This window comes from Narcine bancroftii, chromosome 5 (assembly GCF_036971445.1).
Source record: "Narcine bancroftii isolate sNarBan1 chromosome 5, sNarBan1.hap1, whole genome shotgun sequence".
NCBI classification, from domain to species: Eukaryota; Metazoa; Chordata; class Chondrichthyes; order Torpediniformes; family Narcinidae; genus Narcine; species Narcine bancroftii.
Genome location: NC_091473.1, coordinates 15,154,768 through 15,176,934, shown reverse-complemented (window position 1 = coordinate 15,176,934; position 22,167 = coordinate 15,154,768). Strand labels below are relative to the sequence as shown.

Sequence of the window (22,167 nt, the reverse complement as noted above, 5' to 3'; positions counted from 1 at the left end):
GGTCTGGGTTTTCCCCCCACATACATCTCATTGAGTTGTTAATGTAGAGTTGCCCTAAAGGCTTATGATCAGGTGTTAAGTTTATTGAGGTAATTCTGTTATTGTTAATTTGTTAATAAATTTTGTGTTCAACTTAACCCATCTGTTTACGTGTCTCTCAACCTGCTGCTGGTGGAGCCTAAAAGTGATATTGAGTGAGAAGTTGTTGTTAATACACCATTCAGCCAAGTTTTCAGTTTCCCTCCTGTAGCCTACTCATCACCTCCTTTTACACTGCCCACCACGGTGGTATTCTCAGCAAATTTATAAATGATGTCGTCGTCACACCGAGCCACACAGTCATAGGTGTAAATCGAATTGAGTAGAGGGCTAAGTACACAGCCTTGCGATGCTCTGGTGCTGATGGAGATTGTGGAGGAGATGTTCTTGCCATTCCTCACTGTTTGGAGACTGGAGATGAGGAAATCCAGGATCCAATTATTGAGGCACACATCTTGGAGTTCGCTGATCATTTTTGAGCGAACGTTGGTGTTGAATGCCAAGCTGTAGTCAATAAAGGACTATGTATGCATCTTTGGTCTCCAGATGTTCCAGGGTTTTGTGTAGAGCCAATGAGATTTCATCTACCATAGACCCTGTTCTGTGCTAGGCAAATTGTAATAAATCCATGTTGCTGCTCAGACAGGAGCAGATATGCTTCAACACCACCCTCTCAAAACACTTCATCTTGGTGGATGTGAGTGACACTGGTTAGTTTAGGCAGGTTACCACACTCTTCTTGGCCACTGGTACAATTGAGCCCTGTTTGAAACAGGTTAGTACCACACTCTTTTGGAATGAGATATTGAAGATATCCATGAAAACACAGACTAGATAGTCAGTACTGGTTTTCTGTACTCAACTAGGTACTCCATCCAGACAGATGCTTTCCTTGGATTCATTCTCCTGAAGACAGTTCTTCCTTGTTCTGGTGGTCAGATCGGGCATAGAAGGCATTGATCTCGTCCTGGAGTGAAGCTTTGGTGTTTTCTATTGCCCCAGTTTTAGTTTTGTAGCATATTATGTCATTTAGGCCCTGCCGCAGCTATCGAGTATCCTTCATTGTTTTCTTTCACATCGAAATGTTCACTTAGCCTGGGAGATAGCTTTTCTTAGATCATACCTGCTCTTTTTATAGTGTTCTGGATCTCCAGACTTAAATGTCTGTGATGAGGTAACCCAAGGTTACGAGATACCATTCATCAATCTCGCTGCCTGCGGGATGAAGCTATTTCCCAGCCTGGCAGTCCTGATTTTGAGTCTTCTGTACCTCCTTCCTGAAGGTAGTGGGTCAACGATCCTGTGTGATGGATGGACAGGGTCTTCACTAATTCTTTGAACCTGATTTATGTCATCAATAGAGGAAAAGGAGATCACAGTAGTCTTCTCGGCTGCTTTGATAATCCTCTGTATTGACTTCCGGTCCAATGCTTTCCAGCTACTGTCCCACAGAAATAGTGCAGCTAGACAGGGCACACTCAATTATGCTGCTATAAATTTTGTAATAGTGGGGGCCAGTAGCCTTTCCCCCCTCAGCCTCCTTAGGAAGTGTGGGTGTTGTTGCACCTTCCTAACTAATGTGGAGATGTTGCAGGTGGGACATGATTTGATCGCTATTTTAGTGACAGGGGTAAAAGGTTTTGAAAGAAAACACAAAAGTCTGCAGATACCGTGGTTGAAGTAAAAACACATGATGCTGGAGAAACTCAGCATGTTAAACAGTGTCCTTCATGTAGCAAAGATGCATAACTGACGGTTCAGACTGGAGCCCTTCATCAAGGTGAAATACAGGTGACCCCATATTATTTGAGGGGTGAACATTCCAATCTGCATCATGACCAATACACAAATGTGTAAGTTAGGGAAACATGACCCAGTCTTCATCGAGGGCAAAGTAGTGGGGAGAGTCAAAAATTTCAAATTCCTGGGTGTCAACATCTCCGAGGACCTGTCCTGGAGTCTCCACTTTGATGCAATCACAAAGAAGGTTCGCCAGCGGCTCTACATTGTGAGGTATCTGAAGTGGTTCAGTATGTCACCGAAGATTCGAAAACTTCTACAGGTGTGCAATGGAGAGCATTCTGGCTGGTTACATCACTGCCTGGTATGGAGGTTCCAACTCTCAGGACAAGAATAAACTCCAGAGGGTTGTTAACTCGGCCTACGACATCACAGGCATCAGACTTCACTCCATCGAAGACATCTACATGAGGAGGTATCTTAAAAAAGCAGCCTCTATCCTCAAAAACCCCCCCACCACCCAGGTCATGCCCTCTTTACTCTGCTACCATCAGGGAAAAGGTACAGGAGCCTAAAGACGAGCACTCAGTGACACAAGGACAGCTTCTTCCCCACTGCCATCAGATTCCGGTATATCATTGAACCAAAGACACTACCTTACTTTTTGTGCATTATTATTATTTTTTTAATAAATATAGTAATGTCGTAAGGTGGTTATAATATGAATGTTTGCATTATGACGCTGCCGCAAAGCACTGAATTTTATGACTTGGTCATGACAATAAATCCTGATTCTGATGTGCTGGAGAAACTCATCAGCTCATGCAGCGTCCAGAGCAAGTAAAAGGTAACCAATGTTTCAGGTCTGAGGCCTTCATCAGGAAATCAGCATCTGCAGATTTTCTTGTTTGACTATTTGCATCATGATATTTTTTAACCCAAAATCCCTCTTCCCATAGAGTCTTATCTTAAAAGTAGAGATGCTTTCCTCGGGGATGTTTTTCTCTCATATTAAGTTATTTTATTGGTGATGAAAAAGTTACCTGCCTCTCTTATTTAACAGTTGAGGCTATCATTAGACTTGGGGTGGAGGGAGTTGCTGGACAAGGCTTGTGCAAAAGAAGGACATTCCAATTAATATTGATGAAATTGAAGTCTCCTGCGACAAAAACACCATGTTGCTTTTGCAACTTTCATAATCCGTCCACATCACTGTGCCTCCACCTGCTGGCTATTAGGAGTCCATATTGTACCCCTTTCGGAGTGATTACACCTTTCTTATTTCTGATCTCTGCCCACACTGCCTCTGTAATTGAGACCCTGATTATGTCCTCTCTGAATGCAGCTGTCACATTCTCTTTGATTGGCAATGCTATGTCTCCACTTTTTTTGAAACGTTCTAAAAGTCTGAAACCAGGAACAATGAGCTGCCAATCCTGTCCCTCTTGCAATCATATTTCCATAACAGCACAACATCATAATTCCAAGTACCGAACCAAGCACTATGTTCATCTGCCTTTTATTAAAATAAGCACACTACCCCTTATATTAAAATAAACATACTTCACCCCCTCAGTCTCTTTGTTACCATTCACCTGCCCTTCCTCTCAATCTTGCTTGCCCCAGCAACTTTGCCACCTGCTGCTCAGGTTTCCACTCTCCTGCCATTCTAGTTTAAACCCTCTAGCACCAGTGAACTTCCCATGAACATATTGTTGCTCCTTCAGTTCAAGAGCAATCCCTCTGTCTTGTATAGGTCCCACCTTCCCTGCAAGAGAGCCCAATAAACCCCAAATCTGCAACCCTCTTTCCTGCACCAGCTCTTTAGCCATCCATGAAGCTGCACTAACCTTCCTGTTTTTTTGCTTTACTTGCTTGATAGTTGAATGTAAACTTTAAGATTTGTCCCCCTCAAACATTGTCATTGGGAGAAGCATGGCTCCCAGAAATGACCACTCAGCTTCCTGCCTCATCAATTTACTTTTACAGCTATGTCATTGACTTTGATGTGACAGCGCAGCACTTATTACTTGAGGTCACTGAACACTCTCCACCCGTACAGGATCATTCAGGACAAGATCCCTTTGAACTGAAGAAAAAAACTATGCCTACTTTTATCTGAATAGAACATTTTCTTTATTTTGAATAACAGATGATCATGTTTTGTCTTTAATGCAATATGACTCCACAAATCTTCTCTCATGGCATTTTATTACTCTCTTCCAATATAAAGATGTGATGTGACAAAGATATTCTCAATGTGTGGAATTTGTATGGTAACCAAAGTAAATGGAAAAGTATCCACCTTGTGTCTATCAAGAACACATCTTTAGTGGTTGCAGAGTATTTTGATGAATCTGTGAGTTTTCATTGTTCCCTCTGTTGGAGATCTTCTTGGCTGCCGTTCCTTTGCTGATTGAATGCTTTGAAAACAAAAGTCTTGCAATAAGTTGAGTGGTGGCCTTCTTGCTTTCACAGCTCTCAGTTTAAGAGACTCCGTTGACTCTGTTCCTTTGCTCCAAACAAATGCCTGTTCAGAGCACATCAGTTAGTACGGCAAAGCGTTTGGAACGAAGCTAGGACTGAGTTGGGAGGCAAGTGTTAGCTTTATGCAACTGCACTGCTCTGTAAAGTATGATGTCATCCATTAGAAACAAAGCCAAGTTAACCTGTGATATTAGGCAGGCTCGGAGCTGCCTGAATGATCCGATGAGTTAAGTTGAAGTTCATTATCATCTGTCTGTACTTAAGCAACCAGGCAAAATAATGTTTCTCTGGACCACAGAACATGCCTATGCACAGTACACAGCACACAGTAATCACCTATATACATGTAAGTATACGTGATTTTCATCAATCTCATAGCGTGCAGGAAGAAGCTATTTCCAAGCCTGGCAGTCTCGATTTTGATGCTCCTATGTCATCTTCTTGATGATAGTGGGTCAAATATATTGTGTGTTAGATGGAAAATATCATGTCTTTGAGCCCTATTTAAGTCACACTCCTAGTGAATGTTGTCAATAGAGGAAAGGGAGACCCCAGTGATCTTCTCATAATCTTTGATAATCCTCTGTATTCTAGTTTGATGTTTAGCTAATGTACCACACAATATGGAGCCAGACAGGGCACTCTCAATTGTGCCTGTAAAATGTTGTCAAGTTGGGGGCTGTTAGCCTTGACCTCGTCACCCTCCTAAAGAAGTGCAGTGTTAGAGAGTTCAATAAGCACTTGCTATGTAGAGCTCTGAATCTGTTTCAATGACATCATGTCTTTTTGAAGTCAGTTGAAAAAAAATTTGAAGTGAAAAGTGCATTTATGCTTCCACTCTTTTTTTGTTATCTCAAAACAATATCAAAGGATGAGAGGTGACTTAATAGAGGTATTTAAGATTACGAGGGGCTTAGATAGGGTGGACAGCCAGCACCTCTACCTGGGGTGTGTTAGGTCTGCTTTGTTCATGAATGAGTGAGACAAACACCAGGCTGAGTCGAAATCAGGGTTCTTTGTTCTTTATTACCGGATTGTAACACTTGCGACTAACCATGTTAGTCGGAGAATGCATTCTGCCGTTATCAGCAAAATGGTGATTTTTTATACCCTTGGATATGTGCTTAGAACATCATCATATCATTACTTGTCCAATGACTAAAACTGTTGCTATCCTTTCCCTGCTAGCTTCCTGCCTCTCAATCCATCAATGTCTCTCTTATCTTGTAAGTACAAGGATGCATTCACATCTTGTTACAGCCCTGTACATTCCCATCTCATGATGTTTTACCTTACAGGTGACAGTAGCAAACACCAGACATCTGTTTCAGGTGAATGGGGAAAAGATTAGGGGAGACATCAGAGGTAAGTTTTTTTTACACATTGAGTAGTGTGCACCTGGTACAATACTCTTAAATAGGCACATGAATTTAAGAAAAATAAAGGCTTGTGGATATGAGGAACAGAAGAAATAGATTGTAGTGGAGTAGGTTTACATCATGGGTCAAAGGGCCTGCACTGTGCTGTAATGTTTTTTAGGCAGCTCTGATTAATGAAATGAGCAGGGTAGTTTTTCACTCTTCCAATTCATGATGATGTATTGATTACACTAAATTATATTTTTCATTTTGTGCCGTACATATCTCAGCACTGCGGACATGCAATGTTCAGTTTGTAGGTAACTCATCTATATATTGTCTTTTTATTTATTTAATTTATTTATTTTTCACACTATGAACCATATTAACCAAAATACACACAAACATTTCCCTCTTGAATATACACAGTGTCATTTTCTCCCCTTTTTCCCCACTCCCTTCCCTCCCTCCTTCCCACCCCCCTCCCTACCCACTAAACGTTCAACATATACAATACAATAAACCCATTAAACAATGGGTCATCACACAATGAAAATAAACAAGAAAATTGTGTCATCTACTTTTACACACTGGGTCAGTTCATTTTGTCTTCTTTCAATTCTATCATTTTAGGGGGTGGAGGACCTCTCTGTTGTGTTCCATGTACGGTTCCCAAATTTGTTCGAATACTGTGACTTTATTTTTAAAATTATATGTTATTTTTTTCCAATGGAATACATTTATTCATTTCTATGTACCATTGCTGTACTCTCAGGCACTCTTCTGATTTCCAGGTTGACATTATACATTTTTTTGCTACAGCTAAGGCTATCATAATAAATCTTTTTTGTGCTTCATCCAATTTGAGGCCTAATTCTTTACTTCTTATATTACTTAGAAGAAAGATCTCTGGACTTTTTGGTATGTTGCTTTTTGTGATTTTATTTAATACCTGATTTAGATCTTCCCAAAACTTTTCCACTTTCTCACATGCCCAAATTGCATGTACTGTTGTTCCCGTTTCCTTCTTACAGCGAAAACATCTATCTGATACTGTTGGGTCCCATTTATTTAACTTTTGGGGCGTGATATATAGCCTGTGTAACCAATTATATTGTTTCATGCGTAACCTCATGTTTATTGTATTTCTCATAGTTGCGGAGCATACTTTTTCCCATTTTTCATTTTTTATCTTTATGTTTAGATCTTGTTCCCACTTTTGTTTGGGTTTACAGCTTATTTCATCATTCTCTTTCTCTTACAGCTTGATGTACATGTTTGTTATAAATCTTTTAATTATCATTGTGTCTGTAATCACATAATCCAAGCTGCTTCCTTCTGGTAACCTCAGTCTGCTTCCCAATTTGTCCTTTAAGTAGGGTTTTCAGTTGGTGATATGCAAACATTGTACCGTGAGTTATTCCATATTTGTACTTCATTTGTTCAAAAGATAATAAATTATTTCCCAAAAAAACAATTTTCTATTCTTTTGATCCCTTTACTCTACCATTGTCTAAAGGAAAGGTTATCTATTGTGAAAGGGATTAGTTGATTTTGCATCAATAATAATTTTGGTACTTGGTAATTTGTTTTTTTCCTTTACATGAATCTTCTTCCAAATGTTAAGCAGATGGTGCAGTACTGGTGAACTTCAATGTTGCACCAGTTTATCATCCCACTTATAAAGTATATGTTCTGGTACCTTCTCCCTATTTTATCTAGCTCTAACCTGGTCCAATCTAGTTTTTCCCTTGTTTGATAAAAATCTGATAGATATCTTAATTGTGCTGCTCTATAATAATTCTTAAAGTTTTGTAGCTGTTCCCCCCCTTGTTTGTACCATTCTGTTAATTTATTTTATTTTTTTGTCTGCCAATTCTCTTTTTGTTGTATCTTCCCTTGTTGCTAGTTCTTTTTCTATGCATACTATTTCCATTTCCAGCTGTTCTATTTTCTATTGTAGTCCTTCTTCATCTTAGTTACATAACTTATTATCTGCCCTCTGATGAAGGCTTTCAGTACATCCCATAATATAAATTTATCTTTCTCTGATTCTGTATTTATTTCAAAGTACATTTTAATTTGGCGCTCAATAAATTCTCTAAAATCCTGTCTTTTAAGTAGCATGGAGTTTAATCTCCATCTATACGTTCTTGGTGGGATGTCCTCCAGCTCTATTGCTAATAACAGGGGTGAGTTATTCGATAACAATCTAGCTTCATATTCCGTTTTCCTAACTCTCCCTTGGATATGGGCTGACAACAGGAACAGGTCAATCCTTGAGTATGTTTTATGTCTACTCGAATAATATGAGTATTCCTTCTCCTTTGGGTGTTGTTTCCTCCATATATCCAAAAGTTACATTTCCTGCATTGATTTAACTATAAATTTTGCTACTTTGTTCTTTCTGCTAGTCTTTTGACCAGTTTTATCCATCTTTGAGTCTAAATTAAGGTTAAAGTCCCCTCCTATCAATATATTCCCCTGCATATCTATGATCTTTAAAAAGATATCTTGCATAAACTTTTGATCCTCTTCATTAGGTGCATATACATTGAGCAAATTCCAAAATTCTAAATATATCTGACACTTTATCATTACATGCCTCCCTGCTGGATCTATTAATTCCTCCTCTATTTTGATTGGTACATTTTTATTGATTAATATAGCTAAACTTCTGGCTTTTGAGTTATTTGATGCTGCCATTACGTGGCCTACCAAATCTCTCCTTAATTTCTCGTGTTCCACTTAAGTTAGATGTGTTTCCTGCACGAATGCTATATCAAATTTTTTCTTTTCTCAGTAAATTTAATAGCCTCTTCCTTTTGATTTGGTTATGTATTCCGTTAATATTTATAGTCATATAGTATAACATGGCCATTTCATACTTTGTTTACATTTAATTTCTACCTCCTCACCGCCACCTTTCCCCTTTTCCCCATTTCTATTTCTGTTTTCTTTTTTGTATGCACTGTATGACAACACTTTTAAAACATAAAATATTTCAACCATTCCCACATCTAAAATTCCCTTAACCCCAATTGTCTCCGCCCCCCCTCTCTGAGTCACCCCTTGTCCCTTGCTGGCAACCACAACTCCCCTCTCCATTCGGACTGCGAACCCATTTGCAAGTGTCAACTGATTTTGCAGTTTTTCTCTCCCACCCAACCCCCTCCAGAAAAGACTTTTATCTTCACATTACAACAAAGCTCCCCCTCATTTCTTCTCTTTTTCTTTTTATGTTTTATTTATGTATTATTAATTTTTTTTAACCCCTCCTCTTTTTTCCCCACCCTTCTCCCTTACTTCCCTTTTCTTCCCTCCTTTAGTTCTTACTTATACATTATTTTTACTTCCTTATATGTAGTTTGTCATCATTCTTTATTCTTGTTACATCTCTTCATCTCTATTTCTGTCTTGCAGGCGTTCTGCATATTCTCGTGCTTTCTCCGGATCCGAGAACAGTCTGTTTTGCTGCCCCGGGATAACTATTTTAAGCACCGCTGGATATCTTAACATAAATTTATAACCTTTCTTCCATAGGATCGATTTTGCTGCGTTAAGCTTCTTCCTCTTCTTCAGGAGCTCAAAACTTATGTCTGGGTAGAAAAAAAATTTTTGATCTTTGTATTGCAGTGGTTTTTTGTCTTCTCTCATTTTATTCATTGCCTTCTCCAATATATTTTCTCTTGTCGGGTATCTTAGGAATTTTACTAAAACGGATCTTGGTTTTTGTTGTGACTGTGGTTTAGGGGCTAATGTTCTGTGTGCCCTTTCTATTTCCATTCCTTCGTGCATTTCTGGCATTCCCAGGACCTTGGAGATCCATTCTTTTATAAATTCTTTCATATCTTTGCCTTCTTCATCTTCCTTTAGGCCCACTATCTTTATATTGTTTCGCCTACTATAGTTTTCCATTACATCCATCTTCTGAGCTAACAACTCCTGTGTTTCTTTAACTTTTTTGTCACTTTCTTCCTATTTTCTTTTTAAGTCATTCACTTCCATATCTACTGCCATTACACGATCTTCCACATTTTCTAATCTTTTCACTACATCTGTTATGACCAGCTCTATTCTACTCACTTTTTCTTCTGTACTTTTCATTTCACTAAATTCTAGTGTCAGCCATTCTTTTAATGCTTTCATTTGTTCTTGAAATTTTTTTAAAATCTATGTACTGTCCATTCATTTTACCTCCTATTCCTCTGTGCAGAGCTTGGTGTTCTCCTTCTTCTTCTGTGTCTGCTGTTGGGTTTGTGTCTTCTATTTCTCTTCCTTGTATCTGTCTCTTCTGACTTTCTTGTTGAGCTGCTTGTCTCAGTTTGTTGGGTATTTTTTTTCCCATGGTGTCTTGATGTTGGTCCTCTTGATTATCTGTTGTGTCTCTAGTTTCCTTTTTTCATTCTCACCCCTCCCGTTCACATTGTTTTCTTTATCTTCCAGCTGGCAGCCCTTGCTGTCTGGTCTCTCTCAGCTGTTCGTGCTGTGGAATTTTAACTCCACAGCTGGTCCCCCCCTTCCGTCAGTATTGTCCTTGTCGGGTGCATGTGCACCTTTGTTTGGCTCCGTGAGCCATTTTTGCAGTCCTGCAGTTAGTGGGAGGAGTCTCCACTAACCTCGAGGAGTGGGCTCCTCTTTCCATGGCGGATCCCTGCTTTTTCGTTCAGTTAAGGACTTCACCTTTCTCTTCCGGCATCTTTCTTTCTTCTTTTCTTCCCGTTGTTTTTGACTTTTCTTTCTTAGGTTCCATTTTCTCCACACCTTTATTTCTTATATGTTGTGATTTGTGTGTCTGAGGCTTTGCTTTTTCTTCACTTTTTTCCTTCTTTTCTGGAGAGGGCTGGTATTCTCCTACCGACCACTACTCCGTCACGTGATTCCTCCCTCATCTGTATATTGTGTGGTTGACACAACATTTCAAGAAATAGAGTAGGCATCTTGAACAACTCAGCAAGAGATGCAAGGGAACTACAACAGGTCGAATGCTTAATTTAGTTCTTTAGACTATACTGAAATAGGACAAAGATCTTCACATGATGATAAAATGTACACATTGAATGATCTTCCCCCACTTATCTACAATTTTTTTTCCATCTTTGACTAATTGCTTTATGAGACAGACTAAAAGAGCTGAAGGGCCATTTTTCTGTGGTGTAATGTTCTTTGGTTCTAATTATCTTATGGATTTTAATTAAAGTTTCCACTGCTGCCGATGAGATCTTTTTAACCTGGCAAAGACTGAGCCCTGGGAATTTCTCTTTTTTAAAAATTGTTTATGCCCACATAGAGGTGGTTGTTGAGCGCACCAGATATCTATTTACTCCTGATTTGTATAAAATCACTTTGGATAGAATGTTACAATGAGAGCTGCATGGCTGAGTTTCTTGGTCTAGTTACACCCAGTGCATGCCAGATCAAAGAGAGCAGAATTATAGCATTTGAATTTGCAATTTGTTGGGTTGGGTATGAAAAATTGCCTTTGAGATTTAGGATAGAATTTAGTTTGAACTTATGGTGTACTGTAAAATCTGCTCAAATTCCATGGTTATTAAAAAGCAGCAAAAAGAGAGTGTTGGGGATGCATCTGGCTTAAAGAATTGCAGGAAGTTATCCCAGAGACTTCAGTACATTTCCAAAACAAGACATAAAGTTCAAATGTGAAGTTTGTGCTCAGGGTACATTCCCAGAATTAAGCAGATAAATGAAACCAGAGCTAAAGAGGGTCATTTTAGCATTCATCTATGGAGACAAGGCACTTTGCCGAGAAACTGCCCTTTGTCCTACCCTTTAGTGCCTTTGAAGCAAAGAAATGCTGATGTGGAGAGGCTGCATGTAAGAGCAGGAACTTAGTGGATTGAGCCTAGGCCAACAGCTGCTTAACACTGAGATGTGAGGCTCAAGGCTGCATTCTGGGCAAGTTGTTGACTGGGGGCTATTACTGGTTGCAGCTCCCATACTGTGTTGGATGGAAGGTTCAGTGGTGATTGTTATAATGCCTTAACTATTCCGATTCATTGGTTACACTGGACAATGAAGAATTTGCTCCCTGAACTCTTCTGGGTGTGTTTTATTAATTTTGGGCTGCTGATCACAAAAATCACATTAAAATCTTCCTATCACCTACCATTTTTTAGATACAACTTATTTTTGTGATTTCCTCTCTTGCTTTAAGTCTTACTTCAAGCAGACAAAACCACAAAGTGCAACATGTCGTTGAAAATTCATTTTCTGCATTCGCACTTGGACTTCTTCCCTGATGATTTTGGTGCAGTCAGTGACGAACATGGTGAAAGGTTTTACTGGGACATTGCGACCATGGAAAAGAGGTATCAGGGCAAAAGGAATCTATAATCTATCAACACTGGCCAACTATTGTTGAACACTGACATAAGAGGCATCAGATGCCATGTATAAACAAAAATCAGCGCCAAAACATTTTTAGGTCAGTTGAACTAACACAATGTGCCATCATCATTTTGCGATCAAATGAGCTAAATTCAATATAAATTAATTTAATGTTTCTCCAGCTTCCTACGTGAATCAGCAAATCTGAAATCATCTTTGTGTTCAGCTTTTGGTTGTCAATCATATCCCCCAATTTTTTTTCAAGAAGCAAACCTTTTGTCCAATATTATCAGTTCAATGCCTATTCTGCGCTGGGTGGGTGACTCAAGAGTAATTGGTACAATGCCTGTACTGTGCTGGGTGGTTGATACAATAGTAATTGGTGTAATGCCTGTACTGTGCTGTGTGGGTGATTCAATTAGTAATTGGTGCAATGCCTGTACTGTGCTGGGTGGTTGATTCAATAGTAATTGGTGCAGTGCCTGTACTGTGCTGGATGGTTCATTCAATAGTAATTGGTGCAATGCCTGGACTGTGCTGGATGGGTGATTCAATAAGTAATTGGTGCAATGCCTGTACTGTGTTGGGTGGGTGATTCAATAAGTAATTGGTGCAATGCCTGTACCATGCTGGGAGGGTAATTCAATAAATAATTGATGCAATGCCTATACTGTGCTGGATGGGTGATTCAATAAATAAGTGATGCAATGCCTGTACCATGCTGCATGGGTGATTCAATAAGTAATTGGTGCAATACCTGTACTGTGCTGGTTGGTTGATTCAATAGTAATTGGTGCAATGCTTGTACTGTGCTGGGTGGGTGATTCAATAAGTAATTGATGCAATTCCTGTACCGTGCTGGATGGGTGATTCAATAAGTAATTGGTGCAATGCCTGTACTGTGCTGGGTGGTTGATTCAATGGTAATTGGTGCAATGCCTGTACCGTGCTGGGTGGGTGATTCAATAAGTAAATGGTGCAATGCCTGTACCATGCTGGGTGGGTGATTCAATAAGTAGTTGGTGCAATGCCTGTACTGTGCTGGATGGGTGATTCAATAAGTAATTGGTGCAATGCCTGTACCATGCTGGGTGGGTGATTCAATAAGTAATTGGTGCAATGCCTGTACCGTGCTGGGTAGGTGATTCAATAAGTAATTGGTGCAATGCCTGTACCGTGCTGGGTGGGTGATTCAATAAGTAATTGGTGCAATGCCTGTACCATGCTGGGTGGGTGATTCAATAAGTAGTTGGTGCAATGCCTGGACTGTGCTGGATGGGTGATTCAATAAGTAATTGATGCAATGCCTGTACTGTGCTGGATGGGTGATTCAATAAATAATTGATGCAATGCCTGCACCATGCTGCATGGGTGATCCAATAAGTAATTGGTGCAATACTTGTACTGTGCTGGGTGGTTGATTCAATAGTAATGGGTGCAATGCCTGTACCGTGCTGGATGGGTGATTTAATAAGTAATTGATGCAATGCCTGCACCGTGCTGGATGGGTGATTCAATAAGTAATTGGTGCAATGCCTGTACTGTTCTGGGTGGGTGATTCAATAAGTAATTGGTGCAATGCCTGTACAGTACTGGATGGGTGATTCAATAAGTAATTGGTGCAATGCCTGGACTGTGCTGGATGGGTGATTCAATAAGTAATTGATGCAATGCCTGTACTGTGCTGGATGGGTGATTCAATAAATAATTGATGCAATGCCTGCACCATGCTGCATGGGTGATTCAATAAGTAATTGGTGCAATACCTGTACTGTGCTGGGTGGTTAATTCAATAGTAATTGGTGCAATGCCTGTACCGTGCTGGATGGGTGATTCAATAAGTAATTGGTGCAATGCCTGGACTGTGCTGCCTGGGTGATTCAATAAGAAATTGGTGCAATGTCTGTACTGTGTTGGGTGGGTGATTCAATAAGTAATTGGTGCAATGCCTGTACCATGCTGGGTGGGTGATTCAATAAGTAATTGGTGCAATGCCTGGACTGTGCTGGATGGGTGATTCAATAAATAATTGATGCAATGCCTGCACCATGCTGCATGGGTGATTCAATAAGTAATTGGTGCAATACCTGTACTGTGGTGGGTGATTCAATAAGTAATTGGTACAATGCCTCTACTGTGCTGGGTGGGTGATTCAATAGTAATTGGTGCAATGCCTGTACTGTGCTGGGTGAGTGATTCAATAAGTAATTGGTGCAACACCTGTACTGTGTTGGGTGGGTTATTCAATAAGTAATTGATACAATACCTGTACTGTGCTGGGTGGGTGATTCAATAAGTAATTGGTACAATGCCTCTACTGTGCTGGGTGGGTGATTCAATAGTAATTGGTGCAATGCCTGTACTGTGCTGGGTGAGTGATTCAATAAGTAATTGGTGCAACACCTGTACTGTGTTGGGTGGGTTATTCAATAAGTAATTGATACAATACCTGTACTCTGCTGGGTGGGTGATTCAATAAGTAATTGGTACAATGCCTGTACTGTGCTGGGTGGCTGATTCAATAAGTAATTGGTGCAATGCCTGTACCATGCTGTGTGGGTGATTCAATAGTAACTGGTACAATGTCTGATTGTATGGAAATAAAAAAGCTGTTGTAGGGTGTCTTTGTTTGAATTCCATACCTAACTTCTCACCAGTTCACAAGGGATTCCATTTTGGAAATTGCATGGCAGTCACAGTGGTGCATTCGTGCACTAACTGCAGCTGAAAATGTCCACTAGAACAACAACAATATATTCATTAGTCAGGATGTAGGAAAATGGCTCCACATGAGCACACAAGGTCTTCCATCAGTTACCTCTCCAGACATGGGATATTTCTCTCTCCAGCAGTAAAAATGCTGGTCTTATGCCATTTTACATGTGCTGATGTCATGCCATTTCTTGGTGTGCTGTCTGTAAGGAGTTTGTATGTTCTTCCCATGTGGTTTCTTCCCACCCTTCAAAAATACAGGAGTTGTAGGTTAATTGGGGTATTTGAGCAGCATGGGCTGGCGGGCTGAATATCACCACACTGAATGTATAAATGTAAATTTATATATGGGGGAGATAAAGTTCGGCGAGTTCCCAAATCAAAACTCCTACTGCTCAGTGACAAAATTTCCCTTAATTGGACTTAGCTTAAATAATTTCTTGTTGGCATTAAGACTTTGAAAATGTTTGAAGTAAAGTATATTGCTTTAAATACCACAGTTGTAATAGTTAGGGATATCATTGTGCAAGCTGATGGCTCCATTATTTGAGCTTGAAAGTATTATGTCCAAACTACAGGTCAGATGGAGCTATGATCTTGCACATACATTCCACATGCACAGTTTTGGAGGACAATGATAAAAATCTCAACCAAAGAATACTATCTATGTATGAGTTTTATGTGAGACAGACTGTGAGACTGAATAGTGAGTCATACCAGGTGTGTGTGAGTGCATGCATGTGTGTGTGAGAGTCAATCTGTACATATGTACTCATCTACATTGGTAAATATGTCTCAGCCATACCAATAAAGTAAAATAGATTAATGAATAGTAAGCTGCCCTGTGTCACACCATGAATAGTGAGCTGCTGTGTCACACCATGAATAGTGAGATGCCCAGTGTCGCACGATGAATTATGAGCTGCTCAGTCACACCATGAATTTTGGTGTACCATGAATAATGAGCTACCCCGTGGGATTCAGCAGTCACTCACACTGGCAATCCCCATGCTGCACTGGTCTAATGACTCACCTGGTCGGGCTCTTATCTGCTCCTCCTGTTCATTGATAATGTCATCATTAGTCACACCTCTTCACAATCACCATCCTGAGGCACACACATTTGTTTTCAAGTGGAAGGCATTGTAGTAAAGTCTGAATGTGTTTTTAAAACTCTCATACAATGACTTTCAATGCCTTTGAAGAACACTTTATTTTAATCTATGGGCATTCAACATAATTAACCAGAAATTAATTAAAATGTAATCTCTGTGAACATAATTGTTCAAATATATTCTGTTATTATTGCTGGGAATTCCAATACCAACATGTTAAACTAAATGGTGATTTGCCGACAGTCTGTGGTTTATATTTCTTCAGGTCTCTCACTAACCAATCCCCACAGCAATCATTATCCTTCAAATCTGAGAATCACCTGAATTTTATTTGACTGATATTTGGATAGATGTGGCATCGGAATAACAGATAGAAGTAAACACAGAGACTGGAAAAGTAAAAAGTGGGTAAATCTCATTGATCAGCTGTTTGTCAGCTAAACAAGAAAAAGTGCTTGATGTTCACTGAACAACCATACAACCACTGAACCATTCTTTGACAATAATTACTTTTAAAGTATTTTTCATTCTTTCCAATTTTCTATGGGTGTAATCTGTGCAGTTTTTACCTCAAGGACAATCTCCTCATTTTGGATTTCAGTGCTCCTCTGAAGTGCCTCTTCCTTAAATAGAGACTAAAGCTCCAGACAGGATTGTGCTTGTGAGCTTGCCCAAGCTCTGCACAATTGTACCAAGGTTTCTTTTGCACTTTATCATCCCTTGCAATGAAGTCTGGTACTCACTTTGCCTTCCTAATGAATTGCTGTACCACAATGCTGATTTGTTTCCTGTAAAAGGACCTGCACCCTGCCCCCATAATCTCTGTACAGCAGCATTTTGTAAACTCTCTGCTAGAGCAATAATTTGGTTTTCATTCCTTCCTATGAAAATGGATAGCCTTCCCCTTCCCATCAATACTCCATCTGTTCATATCCTCCACTATCTTAACCTGGCTCAATGTGTACTCCTTAGAACTTGCTTTCCCATCATTTTTTTGTTTGTACTATAAACAAATTTGGCTCCAAACCCTATGTCTCTGTCACCCAGATCATTGTCAGTTGTATGGACACCCCTCTGGTTGAAAATGACCCATCAAGCTGATTGTTTTGTCAGTTAACCTGTCCCCTCTCCATGCAACACATTAGTCCCAGTGAGTTGAGTGCTTACCTTGTGCAATTATGTGGCACTTTTTGAAATGCCTTTTGGAAATCCAAATTCACTGTTTCTACTGATTTCCATTTTCAGTCCATTATGTTCATGCATCTTTATTGAATGGTAATCACAGGCTTAAAGATAATTTCCTTTTCATAAAACCATGTTAATTCTGCTTAAGAGCATTATGACCTGCTAAATGTCCTGCTATTACTTCCTGCATTATGGATTTCATGTTTTTTTCTCCCCAATGCTGGATAGAATCCTGACTGACTCCAGTCCTTTTCAGAGTCCTTCCTTTCTTTCTTGAATGGGGCTGTTATATATGTATTTTTCTAATCCTCTGGGACTGGGAAACTTTGGAAGATGACAAGCACATGCATGCAATGGTCTAGCCATCAAGTGAGCTGAACAGAAGCATGTTAGGTGCAAGTGGGAGCTGCACATAGGTCAGCTGTGCAGTTGCCCCAGGTAATAGTATAATCACAGTGTGACTACCTAGAGTTGCTTCAGGTGAGAGTTTAAATGGAGAGGGAGCAGGACACTGGACAATGCGTGGTCAACGTGCAAGCTACCTAGCAATATTGTCATCTGGGAAGGAGCTGACCAGAGTAACACTGAGTTTCATTGTTGTCAATGAGTGAGCACCTGGTCAGTAGCTAAACAGAAAGTGAGCAATGCATCATCGCACAGGATAGAAAATACAGTAAAACTCTGCTAACCTGTGACTTAGCTTTCTGGAAGTCATGATAGTTTGGCATCTGGCTCTCCAGGTGATACTTGCTGTGCTCCCTGTCCCACACGCCAGGGCCCTGGGTCCCCAGTTCATGCACTCTCTGCAAGCTTGCATCATTTGGTTGGCTGCAACCCCTTGAAACTTAGCCCCTTCTGTATCCAACACTCTCTTTAAACTTAATGGCTTCACTGGAAGATTTATTACCTTACCCTGTAAAATGTGAGAAAATGAAATAAACGTGGATTGGAACATGAATAAATTCATAGCTGATAGTCTGGAAACCTGTTGGTCCAGCATCACCAAAATTCAAAGCCAGTAGATTAATGGAATTTTACTGTGGTGTGATCAGGATGTGAACTGCACAGTGTCTAACCCCACAGGTGCGTTATCAGAGTGAAGTGCACTGTCACATGAGGCGATCAGAACAGGAAACAGACCTTCAGAATGTTTTTTGGTAATAGTAAACTGATTGTGAACAGCACAATATTACAGTGAGCAATAGGATATAGGTATTTGTTCTACACACTTGGGACTTGTGTTATGAGAGTGAGATATACAGATTCACCCCAGATAACAGCTGAATCAGAGGGTGATCTGCAGTAGTCTAGTCAGATTATTTATTAGTGTTTCTTTTTGGCTTGGCTTCGCGGACGAAGATTTATGGAGGGGGTAAAAGTCCACGTCTGCTGCAGGCTCGTTTGTGGCTGACCAGTCCGATGCGGGACAGGCAGACACGATTGCAGCGGTTGCAAGGGAAAATTGGTTGGTTGGGGTTGGGTGTTGGGTTTTTCCTCCTTTGCCTTTTGTCAGTGAGGTGGGCTCTGCGGTCTTCTTCAAAGGAGGCTGCTGCCCGCCAAACTGTGAGGCGCCAAGATGCACGGTTTGAGGCGTTATCAGCCCACTGGCGGTGGTCAATGTGGCAGGCACCAAGAGATTTCTTTAGGCAGTCCTTGTACCTTTTCTTTGGTGCACCTCTGTCACGGTGGCCAGTGGAGAGCTCGCCATATAATACGATCTTGGGAAGGCGATGGTCCTCCATTCTGGAGACGTGACCCATCCAGCGCAGCTGGATCTTCAGCAGCGTGGACTCGATGCTGTCGACCTCTGCCATTATTAGTGTAATCCAGAAGCATTCAACACCAGATGTAAGCAGAGCAAGGGATTGAACTCGGGAATGATCAGACACATTGCTATAACCATGGGGAGTGAGCTATCTGGTCATAGGTGGTAAAACGACAGCTGTTCTAAGTTGCATTTGTCAGCTATGTCACCAGCCAACAAACTGTGCAGAGTTGTTAATAGGAGAAAGGTATGTGGTGTGCAAAGTCACACTTGATATAAGTATGATAATGACAAGCTTTAGGCAAAGTTAAAAATGTGTCCAGGGAATGTGTTTTCTGGAATTACAGTGCTCAAAAGTTGTTATGAGTCACACTTTTGGTAAGTGTGAATAATACTCGGAAACTGAGAGTATTTTAAATCTTAGTGCGTTCATCAGTTCAAGCCTGGCGGAAAAAAAATTCTCTCCATCTTGCATTGTGTAATCAACTAATCAAGTAGCTACATTGTAAGCTCTGAGAGAAACTCAAAAGTGCCCAGCCTGGGGTGTTTTTCATGAGTGACACATTGGGTAAGAGAAGGGTTAATCACATTTGCAGATCTCTACGTGATGGATTTTTTGGTGTCAGAATTGCGTATTATCTCTGCTGACAGCTATCTATGATTAAACGATGCTAATGTTCAGAGGGTGGTGGAAATAGGCTTGAATAATTTGACAGTGCAGTGCCTTTGGCTTTTGTGCAGGGATACATTGCCCCTTTGCTAAATATAAATGAGAATATTGTTGCATCCAAGCATCAAATGTTTCATCATGTACATGCCCTAAAATTATAAATAACATTTGACCAAAGAAACATTCACAAATTGGACAATGCAATATGTGTTGGGGCACTGATTTAGAGTTTTTCAATCCGTGGGTCCCAACCTCAAATTGGGTGACAATATCAGCTGATTGGGTGCTGATCTGGGGAATCATTTGACCTGCTATGTTTCTTCATGTTTTGAAACCTCCCGTCAACTATTGCCACAATGGCAGCATGGCTAGTACAGCATTTAGTGCAACACTATTACAGGGCCAGCGACCCAGACTCAAATCTGCTACTACTTGTAAAGAGTTTGTATGTTTACCCTGTGACCTGCGTGGGTTGTCTCTGGATGCTCCTGTTTTCTCCCATAGTCCAAAAACGTATGGGGTTTGACGATTAATTGGTGTATTTGAACAGCACAGGCTCATGGACAGAAGGGTCTGTTACTGTGCTCTTTGTCTAAATTAAATTAAAAATTCAAATTAATGACTTTGTTGGACCTCACAACCATATCCACCGCATTGTTGGTCAGGACCCCCCCCATTCCTTCTTCTTTGTTAGCCAGCATTAATCTCGAGGTGTGGGAGTGGTGGCCTCTCTTCCCTTCTAACTCTTTGATTGCAATCTGCTGGCCCACAGGACTTTCCTGGATAAGGGTGGTTGGTGTGGAATGGAGAGGATAAAGGCTCAACCTCTTGCTGTGCTGGGCAGCTGGGCTCTGTGGGAGGGAATGAGGGAAGCAATATCTCTGCTCTGTCTCGACTTCCTGCTTATTGACAGCATGTAGCAATCATTACCAACAGTTTTAATACCAAGGTCCATGATTGCAGTTGGTTAAATCTAAATATTGTCTGAAGCATTTCTCCCATCCCTAAGTGAAAAAGTGGTGCTTCAGGTCACTCTAGAAATACCGTAGATTTTGGCGTATGAGTCAACCCCCATTTTTAAGGCAGTCTGGGCCTCCCAGGAACAACTCAAAAAATTTTAAAACACCCCAATCGCAAGAAACAAAACTGAAAATTAAGTATATTTTTAAAAAAAACTCAGCCTATCAGACAGCAATGGCGATGCCCCATGGAGCTGGAGCAGACCTTGGCCTACTAGGCATCAGCGGTGTCAGCCCACGGAGCTGGAGCACCGACATCGTGCTCCTAGCAGGAGCAGGAATTTCAGCCTACTAGGCAGGAGCGGCGACAGTGACCTCAGGGTCCCAGGTAGGAGCGGTTATGGCAGTGCCCAACGGTGGTGAGGTGTTTGGGAATGGCAGCGCCAGCAGTGGGGAGGAGCTTCCAGCATCAACTTAAATGCTGAATTGAAATCAATCTCTTTTTCGGTGAATCGGTGTATATCTGGCGTACAAGTTGAACCTCCCCCTTTTTTGATAATTGTTTTAGGGTTTCACGACTTGACTTATTCGCCAAAATATATGGTAAGTCAAAGTTTGATTACTGAAGGTGCACTTCACAGTCAAAACTCCCATTTTTAAACCACCACCATGTCTTTCCTCTCAGACGGGTGTCAAAGACAAAAGGGGAATATTTGTCGAAAATTCAGAATATCTTTATGGGGTCTTCACCACAGCCATAAATTACCTCATTGTTACGTTGGTTGAATCTTCCTATGCGTGATGTGTCATGTGTCTTGGGGTTACTTGAAATTTTTATTGGAAAACACAGAAATGCTTCTCTACTGCATCATTTGGCCTCTTCATCCCTCCTCTCCCCTCCCCCCTATTCAGGCATCTGCCTATTTTTGCTTATACCTGATAAAGGACCCAGGCTCGAATCATGAGTTACACTTCATTTCCTATGGATGCTGCATGACTGCTGAGTTTCAACAGCACTTTTGTTTATTGCACTCAACCCCAACATCTGCAAACTTTCATGTTTAACATAATTCAGCTTTGTGAACCAGTTAAAATTCTCAACGATATCCTTCAAGTATTATTAATCATAATGTTAAATTAAATTTTTTAAATTAAATTTAGACATACAGCACTGTAACAAGCCCTTTTGGCCCATGAACCCATCCTTCCCAATTGACCTACAACCCCAGTAAGTTTTGAACAATGAGAGTAAACTGGAAATCCACGCAGACACGAGGAGACTGTACAAACCCTGGTCGCTGGCACTGTAACAGCATTGCACTAACCATGCCGCCCACTCATTATAAGGTTATTATCTTTTCTTTGGCTTGGCTTCGCGGACGAAGATTTATGGAGGGGGTAAAAAGTCCACGTCAGCTGCAGGCTCGTTGGTGGCTGACCAGTCCGATGCGGGACAGGCAGACACGGTTGCAGCGGCTGCAGGGGAAAATTGGTTGGTTGGGGTTGGGTGTTGGGTTTTTCCTCCTTTGCCTTTTGTCAGTGAGGTGGGCTCTGCGGTCTTCTTCAAAGGAGGTTGCTGCCCGCCAAACTGTGAGGCGCCAAGATGCACGGTTTGAGGCGAGATCAGCCCACTGGCGGTGGTCAATGGGGCAGGCACCAAGAGATTTCTTTAGGCAGTCCTTGTACCTTTTCTTTGGTGCACCTCTGTCACGGTGGCCAGTGGAGAGCTCGCCATATAACACGATCTTATAATGTTGTTATAAAGAACAGAAAACTCAATTTTTTTTTC

At 40.8% G+C, this 22,167-nt stretch overlaps 1 protein-coding gene across 2 annotated transcripts in view; it reads left to right on the top strand.

Annotated features, from left to right (window-relative positions):
- The window catches only part of LOC138763159 (E3 ubiquitin-protein ligase RNF123), a 377,998-nt gene that overhangs the window by 293,054 nt on the left and 62,777 nt on the right, over positions 1–22,167 (top strand). The gene's annotated exons all lie outside the window — the stretch shown is intronic.